Source organism: Pseudorca crassidens, chromosome 11, assembly GCF_039906515.1.
Source record: "Pseudorca crassidens isolate mPseCra1 chromosome 11, mPseCra1.hap1, whole genome shotgun sequence".
Classification (NCBI taxonomy): Eukaryota; Metazoa; Chordata; class Mammalia; order Artiodactyla; family Delphinidae; genus Pseudorca; species Pseudorca crassidens.
Window position 1 is genome coordinate 4,688,120 of NC_090306.1, and position 22,569 is coordinate 4,710,688.

At 43.7% G+C, this 22,569-nt stretch overlaps 1 pseudogene; it reads left to right on the forward strand.

Moving 5' to 3' along the window:
* The first annotated feature begins 6,107 nt into the window (after window positions 1–6,107).
* On the forward strand, window positions 6,108–11,423 carry LOC137202706 (dnaJ homolog subfamily C member 8 pseudogene; annotated as a pseudogene).
* The last annotated feature ends 11,146 nt before the right edge of the window (window positions 11,424–22,569 follow it).

Consider the following 22,569-nt stretch of genomic DNA (forward strand, 5'->3'; position numbering starts at 1 on the left):
AACTTAAAAATCTAAGTCTGAATTAATAAAGTACACATTTGAAATTGGAATCTTAAGATAAATTTGTCAGACTCCAAAATGCTCAATTCTTTAAAATTACAAATACTTTCAATAGCAAATATGTGCAGTTATCCTCAAATTTAGCATAAACATGAATTGAGATTTGAATTCGTTCTGTGTATTTAATTTTAAGTCGTCTGGAGGTTGAAGACCTTTTCTGACTTAGGAAACAATTGTACCATCCCAAGCTTTTAGGAGTTCCCTCCTTAGTGCACGGAGATCGCGTGGGACCAGGGATGTGTCCTGGGCGCAAGATCTGGGATACACATGTCCAGGGTGATTCTTTCCACGGCGAGGAGGGATGAGTTGAGTGTCCATCTATAGGGGCTCTTCCTACAGGGACTTCAATTCCTGCTCTCCTAGGGGTGCATTTGTGGCCCATGTTCTCTGGATTCAAGGTGCATATGACCTGATCATCAAAGCTGATTTCAACCGCCCCTCTTATCATGACATTGTCATTTATACTTTACTTACATGTATTTATCCTGTGATCCTACTCTAAGTTCCTAGTCCAGATTCTAAGTTCCTGTCTTCCTGGGCCCTCCTGTGTATCTCCCTTGGCTTTGCTTGACTCTGATCTCCGGTGGCCTTGGCCTGCAGCAGCTTGTAGCAGGATTTCGGTTCCCAGCCAGAGATTGAAGTCAGTCTGCGGCAGCGAGAACACTGAATCCTATTCATGAGACCAGGGGCCAGTGACAAGGCCCTGCCTGTACAGCTTTGCAGAAAACGAATTTCCACCAAGAAACAGAAAGTAGCGAAACAAGTAAAGTGTTTATTAGGAGGAAAAAAGAGTATGTGTGGATAGACACACGGGTGGGCTCAGAGAGAGAGTCGTGCCCGCGTGGTAGTTTGAATCGCTCATATGGGGCATTTCTTCCAGGTGTCCTTTGGCCAATCATCTTGCTTTGCCTGGTTCTGAGTCCGTATTTGCTTTATCTCAGGGTCTCCCATGTATGCGAGCATATCTCTTAGCCAAGATGGATTCTAGCGAAGAGGCCTATGGGTCGGGTGACATCACTCCCTTTTCGACCTCCAGGAAGGCTTTCTGCACATGTATAGTCGGGAAGGTCTCCTTGACCTCGAGAACGAGAACTATGTGGTCTCTATCTAGGCGGGGCTTAGCTTCTCCTCTTCATCTTGGAGTATCTGTCCACAGGGGACAGACTACAGCTGTTCAGCCTGGGGCCCACCTATCTCCTGCCTCAGCTCTAAGGTCACATTGACCTTTATCCTAAGGACAAATAGAAGTTCTAGAGTGGAAGTGTGTATGGCATACCTGTGAAGGGCTCTGAGAGCTTGAAGAAGAAAACCACCAGAAATGGATTTCTAAAGCTGTCTTGAGGGATCACCAGGGGACAGGTGTGAGCTGGTGTGTGAGTGTTTGGGTGAGGAGGGAGCTGTCACTGAGCGTGAAGAGAACAGCGTGAGCGATGCACTGGGGGCTCGAGAGATGCACTGGGGTGTGAGAGTCAGGTGGTTACAGTGTGTTGGGGGAGGGGAAGGAGAGAGGAGTTTAGCCCTTACCTTGGGGGTGATGCCCAGTGGTTTAGCAGGTAAGCTCTATGCAAAACTCCACCTCTTAGCTGGGAGACAAATCCCTAACCTCTCTTTCTCAGCCTCAATTTCCTTGTCTGTAAAATGGATGTGATGATAATAATACCTACAAACACCTACATCGGAGGACTGTGGTGAGGAATTAAATGAGATGATGCTGAGTGCTGAGCCTGGCACACAGTGAATACTAGGTAAATGTTAGCTGTTATCATTTAAGTAGCAATGCCATGACTGAGTCCATACATTCATTTCCTGACTTAATAAGTAGTAGCTGCCTTTCTTAAGGCAGGGAGGGATCCCTGTTTTCAAAGTGATGGCAACAGCAGCTTAATGAAGGTAACTTATCCCATTAGTAAGTAGCTGAGCTGGTTCTGACTTAAGGACACTCAGGAGAAAGACATGCTCATGATCTCAGAGAGACAGCAGTGAGTGGTGGCTTGAAGCAAGATCTTAGCTCCCTGCTGAGGAATCGAACCTGGATAGCCTGGATGAAAACCAGGAATCCTAGCCACTAGACCAGCAAGGGCTAGAGGCTAGAAGCAAAGGTTCCCTGACTCTTACCCCTGCTTGAAAGCAAGCTTGTTTCAAGGAGGCAAAAACTGTAAAAACAAGTACAAAGTTTATTATTAGAGACACAGCACAACATGTGGGAGAGCTCACGGAGAAACAGTTTCTTTAGTTAAGACAGAGCATAGCAGAGATACACACCAGAGAGGAAGGCTGTGGGCATCCTCCCTAATGAGGAGAAACGCAGTAAAGAGACGGTTACGTCCTTTATACAGGGCAGTTCTTCTGGCCTTTGTTTACCTTTGGCCAATAATCTCATTTCTTTTCCACGCCTGCCCTGCCCTATGGCACTCCTCAACATGCCTGCGCAACTTTTTTCGAGATGGATGCCAGCCCGGAGGCCTATGGGGAGGTGGGGGGAGGCTTGTCACCACCTATTCTGGGGTGGAGCCCCCGCCTTTTTGACCCCTAAGGAGCCTTTCTGCGCATGTGCAGTGTCTCCCTTGCCCCAAGGATGGGAAATACGAGACCTCTTGATCTTTTGCTCAAGCAAGGTTTTAGCCCCTCTCTGTCCCTGCCATGACTGCTATCTTAAAGTGTCCACAGGAGACAAAGTCCAGCTATTTACCCCATTCCTGTTGTTATTTCCACCTCGAAGTACAAACAGGAGGCTGGTTGTAACTATCTAGCCTAGAGCCCACCTGCCTCCTTCTTCAGGAAATGTAAACAGGAGGCCTGTGGTAAATGCCTAGGCTGGAGCCCATCTGTCTCATGCCTCAGACACAGTGATGTAATTCTGGAAGGCTGTGGGGAGCATGGGAGGTAGAAGGAATGGAAAGCAGAGTTGAAGACAGGCCTAGGCACCTACTGGGCGCTCTATAAATATTTGCTGAGTGAATGAATTGATGAATGAATGGGGTGGGGAGATTCTTTCCTTATTCTTAGGTGAAAACTCCATCTGACCCCAGATTGTTCTGGTCTTGTTCAGGTAATAATCATTTCAATTTTGTAATAAAAGCCCAAGATATAATAGGCTCTATTTGGTCATCAGGATGCCCGGTGTTGTGCAATCATTCAAATTCTAGCTTGGTACCCTAACTCTCTTCTCTGCCCCCCAGCTGGGGTCCAGGAAGATAGTGTGGTTGGTACTTTTTTCAGCCTTCACTTATTTTCATCCCCAGTTTGCCAACAGAGGCTGTCCTCTCTCTGGGACTGGGCCAAGGGGGGCCGGGGGGCCGGGGATTGGGGAAAAGGGTACAGTCTTATGGGGTGAAGATCTTTGCTGACTTTAGATGTCTGAAGCAGCAGGTGTTTGGAGCTGAGTGTTGTGAGGTGTTTTCACAAAAATGATGGTTTGGGTGGTAATTGAAGCTGTAGAAATACATGTTGCAGAGGATACAGTATCATATTAATAAAACATCACCCATTAACACCTTAGCACAAATGAGGGTAGCTACACCTCACTGATAAGCATGTGAATAAAGAAGAATAATTTATGGAGATGATGTGTGTTGGGAGTGTTGGGTGGAAGCTGCCCTAAGAAATTTGAATTACGGGACTTCCCTGGTGGTCCAGTGGTTAAGACTCTGCGCTGCCAATGCAGGGGGCGCGGGTTCGATCCCTGGTTGGGGAGCTAAGATCCCGCATGCTGTGCGGCGCAGACAAAAAAAGAAGATATTTGAATTAAAGAGCTGTAAGGTAATTTAGAGATTATCTATGCCAATCTGTACATTTTATAATTGAAGGAACTGAGTAAAAACGAGAGAAATGACAGCTCTGTAGGATCCGGGTGGACAAACGCTTCTGAGTCCAGGCAGTCCGTAAATAGGACAATGGGAAACAGAAGCATAGGGGAAAATTTGTGCTTCTGTGGAAAACTGCATTGCCTGGAGTCTAGACTGGATGAGGTCCAGGTTAGCTGATTTTGATTCTAGGGAGATGCTTTACAACTCCGTAAGCTGTAGATAACCAATAACAATGCTGTTGACTAAGAAAATATACTCAACAACCTAAAAGTTGGGAGTTATGTTTTATTTGGTGGGAATTTTTCGGGCTTCAAGCCCAGGAGGCAGCATCTCAAGTAACCCTGAGAAAACTGCTCCAAGAAGGCAGGGGGGAGCGAGGATATACGGGAGTTTTGCAACAAAGGGCAAGTCGTAGGAACAAAAGGTTACTGTTAATAAAGGAAAACTAGATATTTCAAGTTAAGGAATTTAGCGCTTTTCTATGTATGGGAAGATGCAAGAGTCTGGGCTCACTGAGATCATTCCTTTGATATGCATCTCAGCCATCTGGGGCCAGTATCCTGTGTTTTCACATCCTGAGTTTCCTCGGGGCTCACCGTGGGGAGTGGCTGCAGTCTGAGGGCTGCTAGATGGCAGGTATGCTCTGTTTCCTTCCTGAGTTCCCTCAGGGCTCACCAGCTCACTGTTGGAGGGCTGCAATCACTGATGATTATGACGTCGTTGTTTACTGATATGACAGGCAATATTCTGTTTACCAATGCAAAGTAATTCTTGTCTATATACATGTAAGTTCTGCCATGGAGTTTCAGCTGACCTGTCTCCCCCAGTTTTGCCTCCAATGGCATGTTTACTTCAAGATTCCTGAGCTTTGGATTCTCCTTTGTACTGGTTGTAACACCTCACCATTCTCCTCAGGAATGAATTAAACACAATCTTTAATGTGTTCATTTTTATATCTGCCGGAGAGTCATGACTGTTACCCTTGCTTCACAATTATCCTTTACTAAAAGGACAAAAGGACTGTGGGGAATATGGGCAGCTCCCAGCTCCTCGCCAGCTCCCTCCAGAAGAGTATTTCCGGATGCGGAAGTCGGTCAATGATACCAGATCTTCAGCTTTTCAAGGAAAGCTGAAAATTTTTCAGCCTTTTTTTTGTAAATGTGTGAAAGCTCTTTATTTTTATTTTATTTTATTTTATTTTTTTTTTGTGGTACGTGGGCTTCTCACTGTGTTGGCTTCTCCCGCTACGGAGCACAGGCTCCGGACGCGCAGGCTCAGCGGCCATGGCTCACAGGCCCAGCTGCTCCGCGGCAGGTGGGATCTTCCCGGACCGGGGCACGAACCCGCGTCCCCTGCATCGGCAGGCGGACTCTCAACCACTGCGCCACCAGGGAAGCCCTGAGTTAACTTTTGGGTGTATCAACTGGAGGTGCCTGGGGAACGTCCAAGTGGAAATATCCAAAAAGCAGAAAGATATTTGACTAATAAGCCTATGAAAAAGGGCAGTATAATTAGTAACCAAAGAAATACAAGTGTAAATGGCAATAAGCTATTTCCTGCCTATCATGTTAGTAAATAATAATAATAATTATTATTATACAGACTCTGCACAGATCAGTGATATGGTAATCCTCCGTACTGCTGGGAGGGTGAGAGGCGGTGGTATATAAAATGAAATGAAGAGCACTTTGGGAATATGTACGAAAATAACACTGCAAGGGATTTACCTTAGGGAAGTAATCTTGAATGTAGGCAAAGAATTAAATTTTGCTTCAAAGACGTTTATTGTTGCATTGTTCATAGTTGTAGAAAATTGGAAGTAACTACCAACCAGCAAGGCTTGGATGAATGACTGATAAAATTCCATCCTGCTATTCGGAATAAGGTTTTTGAAGAGTACTAAATGGAAAAATACTCAACTATATCACTAAATAAAAAAAAAAAGCAAGTTAAAACTTCACATGATCCCATTTTTATTGTTAAAAATGTTTTTAAAAGGGACTGGAAGGAAGTAATCAAAATGTCATCTCTGCTTCTCCCCAGGCGTTGGGATTACAGGCGTTTTAAGTATTTGTTTGATTTTGTTTCTCTTTATTTTATAAGCTTTCTGTAATATTTGACTTATATAAGAATAAAACTAATAAATACAATAATAGCAACAAAATTAAATTGTAAAAAGCTGTCACAGCTATTTTAAAGAGCATTGCCAGAACATGACGGTATTTAAACACTGATGCCAGCATGGACCAGGTAAACTGAAAACAGAAGGACAAGCCTGGAGTAATAGGACAGGGTTCATCATTCGGTTGAAACTGTAAACAATTTTTTGCTGGTATGTATATACATTCGTGTACTTTCTATGACAAAGCTCTAATCAAAAGTTGGTCCTCAGATAAGCATCAAGTATTTATGCCCAAGAGTAAGTAAAAATTCTTTGCATAAGGAAAGAAACACGTATGGTTGGAGATAAGCAGAAGCTTCTGGAAGTATGATTTTCTTCACAAGTATTCTAGGAAGACCGTCTTCAAACATTAGAATATTGAAAGAAACACGTATCGTTGGAGATAAGCAGAAGCTTCTGGAAGTATGGTTTTCTTCACAAGTATTCTAGGAAGACCGTCTTCAAACATTAGAATATTATTGGTTTCAATATTTTGCGGGGAGAACCGCCTAATGCTTTCTTCAATAGATATCTCCCTTCTGTGACAGCTTATATATGAAACAGATAAAAGCAAGATACTCCATGGGGGCAGGAAGCGGTGAGGGGGATAGAGGGTCTGGGGCTCTGCTAGCCTGTTGTCCACCTTCTAGCCTTACAATCAGCTGCGAATGCATCTGTATGGGGTCCCTAGTCTTCTCAGAGGTAGTTGGAAAAACCCATCAGAGCAATAGGGTAAAAAAGCTATGCTCCCTGGAAAGGTAGAACTAGCCCAAAGAACTAGGAGGGAAGTGTGCTGATTGCAAACTGCCCAGACTAGGGAAGAGTGGACCAGGAAGGCTTTATCTCCAGCTGTGGGCAGTGAGAGAAGGGACACAGGAGAGGAGAATTCAGTTCTTTCCCAGGACCCACTTCAGCCCTGAAGCACAGAGCTTTTCCAAGAGCTACTCTACCAGTTTGAAAGCCCTGCTGTCACTTGCAGAATGAATCAGCTAGATTTAGAATCGAGCTGAGATACCAATCATAGGCACACATGCACACGATTAAAATTATGTGTCTATTTTCTCCTACTTAGGCACATAAGGGGTGAGACAATTTATAGGTTGTAGCTCCAGAGGGGTGCAGGGGACCCTATTCCTAAAGAGCTAGATATATGGCAAAATCCCTAATTAAGATTTTGCAAACATGTCCCTCCCTCCCCTTGCCCGTTCCCCCCACCAATAATAATCCCATTGTGGCAACATTAAAAATGGCTAAGAGAAATCACAGCAGTAGTTACAGCTGTCCCAGAAGCATCCCATAGCCCAGGCTGCCTCCCACCCATAGTGGAAATAGTGTTACCGAACCTGGCTTTGGGTCTCCTCGATCAACGTGCAGCAAAGCCAATCTACTGACACTAGGTTGTGGTGAAGGAAAGTACAGCGTTTATTGCAGGGCCGAGCAAGGAAAAGAGGCAACGCATGCTCAAAAGACCCAAACTCCCTGATGGTTTTCAGCAAAGGGTTTTTAAAGGCAACATTTTGGGTGAGGGTTGCAGCTTGTGGTCTCTCTTCTGATTGGTTGTTTTTGGTGGTGTTTTGAGAATCTTAATCATTAAACTTCTGGTTCCAACTAGTCTGGGGTCTATGTGCTTGTGGTCAGCATGTGGTCACCGTCTTCCACCTGGGTGGTGGTCTCAGTTTTTGCAGAACAACTCAAAGATCTGTGTCAGATGGTTACGTACATCCCTTGAGGGGAACTAGGACTCTGTTTTATCACTGAACTATTGCTTAAGCTCTCATTACTTTTCTTGCTTAACTGCTTTTCCTTTGTTCCTGCATTGCCTCACTTCCTTAATCAGTAACTGCTTGAATCTGCTCTTGGGAACTCAAGGAAGGCCTAGGAGACCAAAGCCTTTTTATACAAACAAGAAATGGGACATGGAGTGACTTTGGCACCGGGGAGGGCCCTGCAGGGTCCTGCTTGGTTCCAATAACAAAGTCCATTCCTCCCATCACACAGAAGCACACGCACACACACACCACCACCAGTGGCATCACCACCACACATGTGGAATCTGCCCATCACCTGTGGATGCTTCTCTCACCACTTCTTTTCTGCCTTGAAGATGTGCACCATCCCGACTTTGGACGAAATGCGATACCCGTCTGGCTACCGCTAGACGGAAGTCTGTAGCTAAGACCGTCCAAAGAAGGAAGAAAAGAAAGAGGGCACCAGGGCATCCTCCCAAACATTTATTTAACAGCTTCTCTGGCTCTCTCATGTTTCTCCAGAGACTTCAGAAAAAGAGAAATTTCCTGGAGTTTCTAATTGCCTTTATTTTTATTACGAGGAGGCATATGCTTTAATGGCATCATTAAAATCTTTTCTTTTGTTAATTATACAATATCGTGAATATTCATATAAAAATCTTTTTATGGACAGAAGGTTTCATTTTTCTTGGGTGGTACCTAGAAGTGGAATAGCTAGATCTTATAATTAACTTCAGGAGCGAGTGTTCTATAAATGCCAATTGGGTCATGTTGATTGTGTTATTCAGATCTGCCATATCATGATTACTGGGATAGGAAGAAAGACGCATAGAGGGGCCCTATGACCTCCACTCCCTGGTGTTACTCCCATGATTCAATTACGTTACGTGACAAAGAGGCTTTTATAGATGCAATTGTAGAAGAGACCAAAATATGGTGCCCCAGAATACGCCTCCTTGTCCTAAGGATTATTTTGAACTGATTATTTTGAGAAACAGAAGACACAGGAGAAGCTCTGAAACTAAAGTAGAAGTTACCCTTTTACAGGAGGAGTTTACATTTACAAAGGAAATCTCCGTTTGTAAGAGTTTCTCCTTCTCTGTACCTGGAAGAGAAGGATGACTATAAATCACAAGAGACTCTTATCAATGGATGAGGTACCAGCTTAAGTCTGCATAACTAGTCTTACTTTTATTTACCTTACTTTTCCTGATCACTCCCATAACTGGCCTCCACCACATCCTTCTTTCTCTGTTTTTAGCTGAAGATCATGATATTTAAGCCTGAATTCTAAGCCCATTCCTTGAGGATTTCTCATTTCTCTGGTTATCTCTCCCAAGAGCTATACATGTAATAAACTTTAGTTTGTTTTTCTCTTCTTAATCTGTATTTTATTATAGTAACCCCAGAACTTAGAAGGCTAGGGGAAAGGTATTTTTCTTCCCCTACACGTTTAAAATGACTTATCAGTTGACCTCAAGATTAGGGAGGCTGGGCTTCCCTGGTGGCACAGTGGTTGAGAGTCTGCCTGCCGATGTAGGGGACACAGGTTCATGCCCTGGTCCGGGAGGATCCCACATGCCGCAGAGCGGCTGGGCCCATGAGCCATGGCCGCTGAGCCTGCACGTCCGGAGCCTGTGCTCTGCAACGGGAGAGGCCGTGGCAGTGAGAGGCCCGGGTACCACACAAAAAAAAAAAATTAGGGAGGCTATCCCAGTGGATGTGCTCCATTTACATGAACTCTTTAGAATCAGACAGTTTTCCCTGGCTAGTAGCGGAAGTAGAGGAAGTCAGAGAGATTTCAAGTGTGAGGAAGAGGTGCTGGCTTTGAAGATGGAGGGGCCCAGGTGGCAAGGGAAGCAGGTAGCTTCTAGTTGCTGAGAGTGGCCTTGATTAACAGCCAGCAAAGAAACAGGGACCTCAGTCCTACAGCTTCAAGTAACTGAATTATGCCAACAATCTGAACGACCCTAGAAGTGACTTTTCCCAGAGGCTACAGAGCCCAGAGTGGCTGACACCTTGATTTTGGCCTTGTGAGACACTTGGGAGAGAACCCATTTAAGACCACCCTGGCTTGTGACCTACAAAACTATGTTGTTTTAAGCCACCTCTTTGTGAAAATTTTTTATGCAGCAAGAGAAAACTAACGCATGTACTAACTTTTTGGTCCAATAGTTTTATCACTTATTCTCTCCAGGATTGTAGATTTGCCTATTTATCTTTAGTTATGACAGTTTTTGCTTCATGTATTTTGAAGCTCTAAGGTTCACATACATGTAAGATAGTTATGCCTTCCTGACTGATTGACCCTTTTGTTGTTATAAAATTTCTACTTAATCTCTGATAATACTCCTTGTTTGGAAGTCTTCCTTGTCTGGTATTAACATAACCACACCAGGTCTCTTCTCTCCAAGAAGATATAACAATGCTTAATGTGTATGCAACTGACAACAGAGTGTCAAACCACATGAGGCAAAAACTGATAGAACTGCAAGGACAAATAGATTAATGCACTATTACACTTGCAGACTTTGGTGCCCCTCTGCATATACTGAACAGATCTACCAGCCAGACAATCAGTCAATACATAGTTGAACTCAAAAACACCATCAATCAACTGGATATAATTGACATCTATAGGATACTTCATCTAACAACAGCAGAATACACATTCTTTTTAAGCTTGTGTAGGACATTCACCAGGTAGACCACATTCTGGGACATTAAACTCACCTTCACAAATTTAAAAGACTAGAAATCTTACAATGCGTACTCTTAGATCACAGTGGAATTAAAATAAAAAGATAGCTGGAAAATCCCTAAATACATGGAGATTAAACAACATAGTTCCAAATAACACAAGGGTCAAAGAAGAAATCTCAAGAGAAATTTTAAAATGCTTTGAACTAAATTGAATTGAAAATAGAATTCATCAAAATTTATGAGATACAGTGAAAGCAGTGCTAAGAGGGAAATGTATAGCATTAAATGCACGTAATAGAAAAGAAGAGGAAGAGTCACGTGGTGAACGAGTTGGGGAAATGGTGGCTGTAGGAGTGAGCAGGCTTGGGGTGGAGGGGGTAGCACAGAGGAAGCATTTATGACCTTCTACTGTGAGGTGAAACAAATAAAGAAGAGAGATTCCGTTCTAAAGTCCAAAACTGAGATTGAAAGATTGACCTGTCCTGGTTCCTCCTACTTCAACTTGAACCCTGATGTTCTTCAGATAGATCCTGAAGTGACAGATGAAGAAATAAGAAAGTAGTTTCAGCAGTTATTCATATTGGAGCATCCTGAGAAAAAAGAGGTGATGCTGATGGAGCACAAAACCCTTTTGAAGCTGTGGACAATGTTTACAAGTTGCTACTGGACAAGGAACAAAAGACGAGGGCCCTGGATGTAATTCAGGCAGGGAAATAATACCTGGAACACACTGTGAAAGATTAAAAAGGGCAATTAAAGAAGGAAGGAAAACCTACAAATGTGGAGGAGGATGATCTCAAGCTGTTCAAAGAAACAGTATACAAACAGACCATAAAACACATTGCTGAGCTGGAAATTAAAAGGAAAGAGAGAGAATTGAAAGAGATGCATGAAAGGAAATGAATAAGGGAAGAAGAGATTGCAGCTCAAGAAAATGGTTTTTAAAAATCATTTTTTTCTCTTTTTTCTTCACATTGGATAATTTCTATTGATATGTCTGGAAATTTATGACCTTTTTGTCTGAAGTTGCCAATTTGCTATTAAGTCTACCCAGTAAATCTTTAATTTCAGATACTATAAATTTCAATTCTAGGTTTCCCATTTGGTTCTTTTTTAGAGTTTCTAGTTTTTCCTTGAGATTTCACCATCTCTACATTCATTATGTCCATCTCTTTCTTTAAATTCTTGGACATTTTTATAATAGCCATTTTAAAGTCCTTGTGTTTGAATGACTACATCTGAGTCATCTTCTGGTGGGTTTCTATTGACTTGTGTTTTAATGGGTCACATTTTTCTGCTTCTTCACATGTCCAGTAATTCATGATAATATCCTTGACATTGTGAATGAATCCTTGTAAAGCATCTGGTTTATATTGTTTTCCTTTAAAGAATGTTGAATTTTGTTCCGACTGTTAATATACTGGAAGTTTATTTTGATGTTGTTGAGACTTGCTTTTGGGCTTTGTTAGAGTGGGTTTAGAGTGGCCCTTACCCTAGGGCATGGCTCTTACACGTAAGCAGTGGTCTTTCTATTGTCTTAGCAGGATACCCAGGGTGTTCACTAAGATGTCTCCATTGTGACTCAGCCAGAATTCCTGTATCTGCTAAGACTGTGTGACCTCTAGCATCTTTGTTATGTCTTAACCCTGTAGCAGTTGTGCTAGGCTAGACCTTGTGGAGTTTCTTCCTGGGCTCATTAAGTCTATCCCATGTCTGGGAATCTGGAGGGAATCCTCGGAAATCACCCTCTTTCTAGGTAGCTCCTTTAATTTTGGTACCCGGCACTGAAATTTACAGATGCTTTAGCAGCTCCCAAATTTAGCTCTCTGACTCCTCAGCTCAGGAGACTATCACTCTCTGCCTGGGGCTGACCATCCTATGCCATAGTTGCAAAATTGTCCCCAGATCAAGAGATGGGGTAAATGTAGGACTCAACTCATGCTTCCCTCTCTCAGGGATCACAGTTATTTGCTGCCTATTGCCTGAAAACAGGTGTCTCATATACTTTGTTCAGTTTTAGAGTCTTGGCAGGAGGGAAACTGATTCCAATTACTCCATCATAGCTGGAAGCAGACGTTGATTCCAGAAAGCCAAAAAAAAAAAAAAAATTATGGTGCTTTTCCATCTATTTTCAGCTGATTCTTCAGTAAATTTGACGTAAGGTAGAGATACCCCTTTTGGAACTCATCAAATTAACCTTCATTTGCCTGAAATTCCAGAATATCTTTTTTAAGTGCTTCTTCCAATTTTTTTTTCTAATGGATAGTTTCACCTTGAATTATTTAAAGTCTCACTGGAATGCCTAAATGAAACAGAAACTGAGCTGTTGCTGGCAGGTGGCAGCTGGTAAGTAACGTAGTGCTTCAAATCATCATCCATGAGATAACATTTGAAGAACTGAATTTAAAGGCTTATGAAAGTGAATCGCATAGACAAGTGCGGGCTGCCTAAAAATTGCGTCTACTCTAGTTCTGATGGTAATGACCAAGACTTCCCTACCAGGTCACTGATGCAACTCACAATCAGGTGTGGTTAAAAAAAAACAACCCAAAACTCATGTTTTGGTCGTGATTCCAGTTCCCCTCTTCTTTTGCTGTTTTGTTCTGCAATCTATATTGGTCTATTTTCCAGGCTAATTTTTTTCCCTTGGGCCAATTCTGCTCTTTTATAGATACTCAGGGCTGGTGAATAATTGCAAAGAATTCTGTTGCTCTGCCATTTCTCCAAGTTAAATGTTTATCGATTTTATCGACTACACCATTGTCTCTTCCTAATTAGGTACAAATGTATTAGGTTTTATGATGCTAATTCTGCAGCAAGATTCTCTTTCCTCTGTTGCTATGGTGAAAAAGATTTGTCTAAGCCTCTTGACTATTGGTGGGAAAGACCACCTTTAAAGTGGGTTTGTTACTCAGCAATTTTGCTTACCTTGTGGTTTTTTGGGGGGTCTTACTATGTGATATTCTCACTCCTGGCTGAGCAGCTGAAGTGAAAAACTATTGTCATGGAACCCTTGTTTCTGCATCACATATAGACTTTAGCATAATGATAAATATATAGGCAACCAGTCCAGGAGGTCAGGAAGGACGTTAGGAAATAGATATCTGTGCAAAAGAAAAACTCTGCAGATTATCCGTACTAACCCCCAAAACTATAGCATAAAAAAAATGTGATTAAAACACTGAAACAAATACAACCTGATCCAGAGTAGATATCACTTAACCTTCTGATTCTCAGTTTCCTTATCTGTGAAATGGGGTCATAATTCTTGCATCAAAGGATGGTTATGATGGTGCCTAACACTGGCTGGCCCATAGAAGGTGCTTACAAAATATTTATTTCCTTTTTCCCTCCAACACATGGTCACAATCCACAAATCAGCTTTTTCTTAGCCACTGTTATCAACCCTATTCCTTGCCAGATGAATGAATCCTCTGAAATTACACAGATATTTGTAACCGATTAAGAAAGGGTACAGTTTAATCTCTTGAGAACATATTAGACGTTAAGAATGGCCACTGAGCTTGAAAGAATTTAAAGTTCATCTCTCAGACTCCTCTGCTTTAAATATTGATGATCCCCAGGCTTTAGCCGAAGGCTTCTATCTGCACGTAACTTGAGTGATTTTATCCAGCTCTTATGAAGTCAACCACCATGTACACGGTGATGACCCCCAAATTCACATGTCTCCAATCCAGATGGTTCAGACTCAATGTGGCCAAACTTAAATGTACCTATTTCTTCTTCTCCTCTCATGTGAATGGTGTTATCGTTCAAGCAATAATTATAACAACAGGAACAGCTATAACCACCAAGGCGGTAGCAATAGCAGCTCACATTTGCTGAGAACTGCTTCCATTCTGAGCATTTTATATACATTATTGCATTTGACCCTCATAATAATACTATTGTAAGATAATAGAAATATATATTGGTCTCTGTTCCCAGTTCCTGGCACAGAGCTCGTGAAACCATTGCAAATTCCTAAGTGATAAGAACACTAGGGACATCTTTTGTTCCATGGAGGTGACTCTGGGTGAGCTCCTGTATGGGGGCTGGTCACCAGAAAGACCAAGTCATGCTTAGAAGCTTGGAATTTTCAGCCTCACCTTCCATCTTCCAGAAAGGGGAGAGGGTTGAACAATCGAATTAATATTTCATCATGCTGGTATGAGGAAGCCTCCATAAAAATCTCAGTAGTATGGGATTCAGGGAGCTTCCAGGCTGGTGAGCACATCCACACTGGGAGGGTGATGTACCCCAGCTCTGTGGGGACAGAAACTCCTGCGGTCAGGACCCTCCCAGATCTCCTCTATTTATGCCTTCGTCTGACTGTTGAACTGTATCCTTTATTCTGTTCTTTGCGGTTGGCATCTGAAGTGCGGAGCAGTCTTGTCGGACTGGGCCCTTGCCATGTGGAATCTGATTATCACCAGGTAGATACTGTCAGAATTGAATGGAATTGTAGGACACCCAGCTCGTATCACAGAGAATTGCTTGGTGTGGGAAAAACTCCCACGCCTTTGGTGACCAGAAGAATCAAAAATGAAGTGTTCTGTGTGATAATAATGTAACACAGGAGACACACAGTAGGGAGCCCCAGAAACCCACACGTACACTTCTGGTCACTGAAGTTTTCATTGTGAATCGTGCTGTAAGTAGAGAGAAAGAGACACCCAAGAAGTTTCCTTCTTTACCAGTGCCAAGACAATTTAATGGCGGAAAGAATGGTGTTGGGACAATTGGGCATCTACATGCAAAAAGGTGAAGTGGGTGCTCAAATCACATCAGACGTAAATATTAACTCAAAATGGTCATAGATGTAAGAGATAAAATGATAAAACTCTGAGAAGAAAACATGAGTAAATCTTGAAGATCAGGTGTTGTTAGGCAATGATGTTGAGATATGACACCAAAAGTCTAAGTGATAAAAGAGATGATTGAAAATTTTCAAAACTGAAAATTTTTTCTTGCTGCAGATAATATCCAGAAAGTGAAAAGACAGATCTCTGAGTGGGATAAAACGTTTGCAAACCATATATCCGATAAGGTACTTGAATCTAGAGTATATAAGTAACTCTTACAAATTAATAATAAAAAGACAAATAACCAAATTAAAAATGAATAAAGTCCTTAGATATTGCTCCAGAGAAGATATACCAATAGCCAACAAGCACAGGGAAAGATGGTCACATCATTAGTTATTAGGGAAATGGAAATTAAAACCATGGTGAGATAATACTTCACACCTACTGGGAAGGCTATCATCACAATAAGGTAATGACAAATATTGTCCAGGATGTGGAGAAATTGAAACCAACATTTATTACTGGTGGTAATGTGAAGTGGTGTGGCCACGTTGGAAAACAGTACAGCAGTTCATCAAATTGTTAAATATAGGGTTACCACATGACTTAGCAATTTCACTCTTAGGTGTGTATGTTAGTAAAATGAATATGCCAACACAAAAGCTTGTTCAAGAATTTTCACAGTGGCATTAATAACAGACCAAAAGGAGAAACATCCTAAATGTCCAACAGTGGATGAATGGATAAACATGTGGCATACCCATGTGATGGAATATTATTTGACAATAGAAAGAAATCAAGTACTGATATATGCTACATTGATGAACTTTGAGAACATTAAGCTAGGTGAACACAAAAGACCACATATCGTATGTTTCCATTTAAATGAAAAGTCCAGAATAGGCAATTCTATAGAGATAGAAAGTAGATTAACAATGGCCTATGGCTGAGGGGGGATGGGGTTGGGGAGAAATAGAGTGACTGCTAATAGGTATGGACTTTCTTTTTAGTGTGATGAAAATGTTCTAGAATTAGATAGTGATGATGGTTGCTCAACTCTGTGAATATTAAAAACAATGAATTGTACATTTTTTTAATTTTATTTTTTCCCTCTGGAGAGTTTAAAAAAAATTTTTTACTGGGGTATAGTTGATTTACAATGCTGTGTTAGTTTCAGGTGTCCAGCACAGTGAATCAGTTATACATATGCATAGATCCACTCTTTTTTAGGTTATTTTCCCATATAGGTCTTTATAGAGTATTGAGTAGAGTTCCCTGTGCTATACAGCAGGTCCTCATTAGTTATCTATTTTATATATAGTAGTGTGTGTGTGTCAGTCCCAATCTTCTGATTTATCCCTCCCCCATACACTTTTAAATGGGTGAATTTTATTGTATGTGAAATATATCTTGATGAGGATGTTAAAAAAAAGAAGAGTAGGTCAGTGCCTAGCATACGGTAAAGGATTTAATAAATATAAACTCTGACACTTAAAAAATGTGTTAAGCACACATCTCTGGACAGTTGGCCACCTCGCTTTAGTGGTGAAGGAGAGCATTGTGTCAAAAATGACGGAAGGTCTGAGAACATGGAGAAAGGGTGGTGGCAGTGGTAGATATAGGGGGCGGGGAGTAGACATTGGGAGTACAATTAGCCTCTAGCACAAAAAACGTAAGTGCAGAAATCATTATTTTGTGCACGGTACTTAGCAAAGTCCTGAGGATGACCCAAGTTCCTCGTGGCTGGGTTTTCCTACCCACCAGAGCATCCCGTGAATTTGCCTGGAACCTCAATTCTCCAACTTAGGACCCAAAGCCCTTCTTACCATTTCTGAGTTCATCACGCTTTTCTCTGCTCTCCTTTCTGCATCTCATTTCATCTTCCGCAAGAAATCCTATTTCTTTCAATATTTTGTGATTCAGAAAAACAGATTTCGCTGGAAATAGAGGGAGTGTCAGGGAAGGGTCATTCTTTTCCTTTTCTTGATAAAACGGTTTACCCATATCCAGTTTCCTTTGTTTGTGTGTGTGGCCATTTGCCTTTTCAAACCTCCAAGCACTTGTTAAGACATATATTTCTCCTAACAGTAGCAGACCTTGGAGAACATCAGAGCTGCACGGGGTGTTTTATTCTGACATCTAGAGGCCACGCAGTGGTGGTGCGCATGAATGCATATAATTAGAGATGGAGTGTCAGTCTGATGCCCTCAGCACTGGTCCAGCACCCTGTGTATTCCTGGCACCAGAGCTTGACACTGTCTGAGATCAGAATCAGGCTCTGTCATTTCTTAGCTGGTAAACGTGGGCACATTACTTTAGTGGGGGTAATCATAATACTTACATGGTGAGGGTTAAATTCCTGAAACATCAGGATAGTTTGTGATACAAAGTAAGCCATTGTAACTATAAGCAGAAGCTTCATGTCTCTGTGTGTTTGAGAGCGAGAGAGAGACAGACAGACAGACAGACAGAGAGAATGAGGAGGGGGCAATTGGTAAGTGGGAATAAATTGAGAGAGAAAAATCTGAAACCTATTGTTTCAGGATAAGAGTTAAAATTGCTTCATCAATGACAATTCTGACTTTTATCTTTTCACTTGGATTTAAGGTTTCTTGTGCCCACTGTTCATTTTTCTCCCTTAAATGCCTGTGGATTGGAAAACTCTTTTAGGAAAATGGAAGGAAAGTTGTATTGGGATTTTTAAATGTTTAGCTACAGAAAATAAAGTCTGAAAACAAGCTAGATAGAACCTCTACATGATGCTGGGAACCAATGAGGTGAAATGGAGGAGAAGGATGAAGAAAAGATGTGCTTCGAGTTTATCATCTTAGAAGATGGTACCATTTAGTCCCCCTGGCAGCCCTTTTGTGGCTAAGCCCCTTGAGGCTCAGGGAGGGGGCGGGCTTCCCCCCCCTCGCTGCCGGGGGTGCAGGGATGGATTGGATACAGACATTTGGGTTTCAAAGCCTGGCTGTTTCTCACTTTGCTATTCTGGATCGTAGAGATGGTGAGGGAGGGGAAGCTGTGGGTTCAGAATTAGAGGAAGGGGTGAAAAAAATTTGAAAGTCAGATAAGGGGACTGCCCATCCCCCTCCCCAACCCTGGGTGTTAACTGAACCAGCAGGACCTGAGTTGCTCTGGGGGTCCCACAGACATGAGTGTGGTAGCTTGCTAACCACTGCTGGATGGGCTAAGAGCTCCCAGAAAATGCAACTCACTTGGACAGCCGTGAACAGAACACACAGGAGCCATTGTGTCGATCTAATATCACTAGACAGTTCAATCACCTACTGGCATAAAGAATACATTTTAAGCCACATATTAGAATGTGTGGGCTGCCAGGCGTCTATCAGGATGACAAACATTTATAATTAGATCATACGTCATGGTATCTCTTGGTCAAGAATTACCTGGATTAGTTACCAATTGCTGTGCAATAAAATCATCACAAACTTAGTGGCTCAGAGCAACATCCAGCTATCATCTCACAGCTCCTGTGGGTTGGGAGCCCCTGCCTGGCTCAGCCGGGTCTGCTGTAAGGCTGCAGTCAGGGTGTTGGCCAGGGCTGTGTTCTCATCTGGGGTCGGCCGGGGATACGTCTGCTCCCAGCTCGCGTGTTTGCTAACAGCGCTCAGTTCCGTCAAGCCTTCCAGACTGAGGAAGCACTCAGCTCTTTCTGGCTCTCAGTCGGGAGCCGCCCTCAGTGTCTTACCATGTGACCTCTCCCTTTGGTGGCTTGATTCTTCAAAGCCAGCAGGACGGTGCATCTCCCAGCAAGATGGACACTACCTGCTTATGTAACGTAATGACACACATGTAGTCGTGCACATGCTGTCCTCTTTGTCATAGCCTGTTGGTTAGAAGGAGGTTTCAAGCCCACCCTCAGGGGAGGGGATTAGGAAGACTTGTGAATGGCAGGAGTCAGGCCTCATGGGGGCCCCTGAGAGTCTGTCCACCACGTTGCCTTACAACCAGCACCAGGGCAGAGAGCAGTCATGGGAAGCTAAGTCCAGCGAGACTGGCCCAGGCCATGGCGTACCTCAGGACTTCTGCATTTTCCCCGGGGATAAAGGAGCAGGGGTCCTCCTCTGGTCCCTTCAGGAGGACTTCCTGAAGGAGGTAGGATTTCTGGCGCTGTCTGAGCGACAGGAGAGAAGCAGTTTGGTAGACGTCTGAGGAAGATTGTTTTATATGAATAGTTTGGGGGTGCGTTGAGATGGGAGTAGGAGGACTGAATGTACACTCTTTAAAAAGCGGTTCCAGGGCTTCCCAGGTGGCGCAGTGGTTGAGAGTCCGCCTGCCGATGCAGGGGACACGGGTTCGTGCCCCGGTCCGGGAAGATCCCACATGCCGCGGAGCAGCTGGGCCCGTGAGCCATGGCCGCTGAGCCTGCGCGTCCGGAGCCTGTGCTCCACAACGGGAGAGGCCACAACAGTGAGAGGCCCGCATACCGCAAAAAAGAAATTAAAAAAAAAGTGGTTCCAGAGTGTGGTCTCTGAGTCAACAGGCTGTGCACTTTCCAGCCATGGGTCCCGCCTGCCCAGGCGATTTTGCTTTTTTCTTCTCTTGCAGGTGTGGCAATGCAGTGGGAGAATCAAGGTCTTGCCTTGTTCCCGGGTTGCCCACCTGGAGAGACACCACAAGCCCTACTCCTTGGACCTGAGTATTCTCTTGAAGCATAATGCCCTGAGAGTAGCTGAAAGCTGGATGGATGAGTACAAAGACATGGTCTACATGGCCTGGAACATACCTCTCCAGGTTCGTCCCGGACTTGAATAGAAGCAGAGATGGATGAAGAAGGAAGAGGTGGTGATCACGGCGGGAGATGGGAAGGGATCAAGCAGAAGTACCATCCCAGCCCTAAAGAATTTAAGTCAAGTCCCGATAGGGTGAGGATAGTGACGTTAGCATTTGTGTCCCAGGACTAAGTTCCAGGTACTCATGACGCATCACAACGTACCTCTGGCCTAAGGCTTATTTTTATTATTTTAAGTTTTCAGATGAAGAAACTGAAGCACAGAGTGGAAAAGAAGTTGCTTAAGGTAATAAGGTCGAAAGAGCAGAGATAGGATTCAAACCAAGGAAACTTCTAGATTCCATGTCCTTCATCCATCATCTATACTGGGGGATTCCTTGTGGGGCAGGGTTGGGCATGGGTCCACTGTCTAAAGACGACATAAACATGGCGGTTGGGGTGTGGGATGGTGGAAGCAGGCACCGGAATCCTGTTGGATGCACGTGAACGAGGATGACTTTCTTGGCTAAGGCCACATCATTTGCCCTAGTCCTCGAGGCCGGCATGACATGCCGTCTCTGTTCCCGAGCTGTGGCTCTGGGCTGAAGCATTCTTCCACTTCGATTGGCCACAGATACCACTTCTAGAGAATCTCCAAATCTTGGCCTTTTCTGGACATGATGAGGAATATTTTGTGTCTGGTTGATGTGAATATTATCTCCAACAGGAGCAGTCGGCATCAGCTTGCTAACGATGAGACGTAAACCCCGCTACGCAGGCGTTGCAAGTGCCTTTGCAACTAGCAGATATTCCTAGGGGTCAAGCTTCTTCCACTTTCCCTGGAAAACTATACATGATTAAGGATATCTTACAGGGAATTAGGGAAACACTCAGTTCCCTCATGCATTATCCATACCCTTTGGTGGAGTCAAGGGTGTTGCAAGGTACAAACATGTTCCGTGTTTTATTTGCAGAGCTCTGGAATCGATTTTGGAGACGTTTCTCCCAGAATGGCATTCCAGAAGAAACTGAAATGCAAAACTTTTGACTGGTATCTGAAAAATGTTTATCCAGTCCTGAAGCCAGTCCACAGCACTGCGGGCTACGGAAGAGTAGGTTTCATGAAATTGCATTTCAGATTTTAAATGTTTGGATGTAAAAGACCACGAGACCTGAATCATCTCATGACTGCCTGGACAAGGGTTTCCAAAACCCGTCCTCCCCGATTCCCTACCTGCCCCCAACTCCTTCCTCAACTTCTTACGCTTGAGCCCTCTAGTTTCCCTTCCTCTCTTGCTCCCCGGTCCCCGTCTATTCCTCCTCTCTGCCTCTGGTTCCTTACTTTGCAAACCAGAGCCCTTGCTCTGACCCTCACAGTTTCTCAGCCAGTCAGGGCGTGTGGCCTCACCCACCTGACTGCAAGTGTAGGAGCCGCTCCTTTATATATGGTCTGATGCTCTGAGGGGGTGTGTGTTCCCAGGAAGTGGGCATCACAGCAGAGCCTCACTTCAGCTCAGAAAGTAGCTGCTGGGATCCCAAATTCCCACTCCCTTTGGCATCCTTAGAGAACCGGGCAAAATGCAGGGCCTGGGGAGGCTTGGGGACCCTCCTTCTCTGCCTCCTTCCAACAGTGTTGCCTTGTGTTTTGCTCCTTCAGATGAAAAACCCATTGGATGAAAGTGTCTGCTTGGACCAGGGAGCTATTCCAGGCAGCAGCCGATCATGTATTACCTCCATCGGTACAGTTCCCAGGTATCTTCCCTGCCCCGGCAGGGTGAGTCTGCTGTGGCTCACCCCCTGGTAGCCTTTGCCAGATTTGGACTTGGCGTTAGACGATGGAGAAGAAGGTGCTGGGCATCCCTGGTAATGGGTAAGGAGGAAGCCTGAACCCATGCTTGTCACTAAGCACTTCCGAGTTCATGTGAGCAGTCATTGCGTTTCAGGTACAGGGAGGATAGGAAGAAAGGCTGTGCTCTGGCACGTTCATTCTCCATGGTCATATCTTCATCGAAGAAAACCTCCAGTCTCTTCCTTTTCCCCTCCTCCCACCGCCCCTTCTATCCACCCACTGCCCCTTGTATGCCCTGGAAGGTGGACAGGTGATGCTACGTGTGGTTCCTTCCATAGAGAAGGAAACAGAGAGGCTGAATGGAAGTGCCTCCATGGGGTAAGGGAGGTCTGGTACCACGTGGAGGGGGCACCCAGGGGACTTTTTCCGCCTATCACGTGACTTTGCATGTGGCCCTCACAGGAACTTTTTGAGGTCTGCAGGACAGATTGAATTTCCATTTGAGAAAAGAAAAAAATGGAGATACAGAAACAACCTATTTGTCCGAGCTCACTGAGCAAGGCGGTGAGAGACTGAGAATTTGAAAGGTTTCCTGACAACAAGCCCTTAGCTGGGACTTATAATGACAGCTTCTGAAGTTCAGTTGTGTTGTTTTTGTTTTCAAAGATAAGCTCCCTCATCTATGCAGGAATTGATTCTATTGGAGCCTTTGTATGGAAGGAAGAAGGCTAGTGTCCCTCCCTCATGCCTGGTCTTTCT